The 1,043-nt window shown below is 42.4% G+C and overlaps 1 non-coding gene across 1 annotated transcript; it reads right to left on the bottom strand.

Moving 5' to 3' along the window:
* Window positions 1-158, bottom strand: TGME49_457670 (the record flags this gene model as incomplete). The annotated part of the gene is made up of 1 exon (XR_001974111.1): window positions 1-158. It is a non-coding gene; the product is annotated as an 18S ribosomal RNA (ribosomal RNA).
* Window positions 159-1,043: the final 885 nt, after the last annotated feature.

The raw sequence follows: 1,043 nt of genomic DNA, 5'->3' as shown, positions 1-1,043 counted from the left end.
GGCATGTGCGCATGTATTAGCCATAGAATTACCACGGTTATCCATGTAGTAAAGACCATCAAATAAACTATAACTGTTTTAATGAGCCATTCGCAGTTTAGCCGTATAAAAGCTTATACTTAGACATGCATGGCTTAATCTTTAAGACAAGCATATGACTACTGGCAGGATCAACCAGGTTAATATGTTCCTGAGACAGACCACCTCGAAAACACCAAAAAAACACTCAATCAACCGTCTATTTTCCGGCCTCTTTCGTGTTTTATGGCATAAACAGAAGTGTAAGCCTGCCTCACTCAAGGTTCTACATCAAAACGCGACGTTTTTTGGTCGCCTGGTGAGCCTTAACAGCAACACCAGTTTCTGATGATACTCTTGAGCTATTTGAAACAACAACGCCTTCATCCTGAATCGATTCATCAGGAATCATGGTCGTTGATGCTACAAATCAACAAAGCTTGTCCACCTTGGACACATTCGGGGTATCAACCCATCCACCTCTTATTACAGTATGCACTTAACAGCATTTCAATCTGTTTATTTATAAACAAATTGAAAAGCTCTTCGTGATACTTCGAAGTGGACGAATCCCGAACCTTGTGCGCTCTTTAAAAAAACAACAAAAATTTGTTGCGTTTTCAAACAGTCGCACACTTAAACAACTTCCAAATCTCTCAAAACCCCCGAAGGAGAACAAGAGTTCTTCTTCAACTTTTTTGAAGGTCATAACCATACAACACCTTGATTTACCGACGGAGACAATGCCCGTTCCTTGACCCCGCTGCCATAACCAATCAAAGGTTTAGCACGTTTACGGGGTCTCCCCAATTGGCTTGCCGAAAAACAACAAGCCAGCGATGGGAAAACAAGCGGTGAGATTTGATTTTGTTTTTCTCGCGTAGAGGTAAAACAAATTCATAACCTCACGTAGTCAAATGTCTGTTATATCGTGCACTGATCAGTCTTCTGGCGCACGATATTACTTCTGTGCAGCCAACCCGGCGCAACACCTACTTGTTCGTGACGCGCACCACAACCACACG

This window comes from Toxoplasma gondii (genome assembly GCF_000006565.2).
Source record: "Toxoplasma gondii ME49 unplaced genomic scaffold asmbl.169, whole genome shotgun sequence".
NCBI lineage: Eukaryota > Apicomplexa > Conoidasida > Eucoccidiorida > Sarcocystidae > Toxoplasma > Toxoplasma gondii.
Note: the sequence above shows the minus strand (reverse complement) of the source record. Positions and strands in the feature narration are given on the sequence as shown.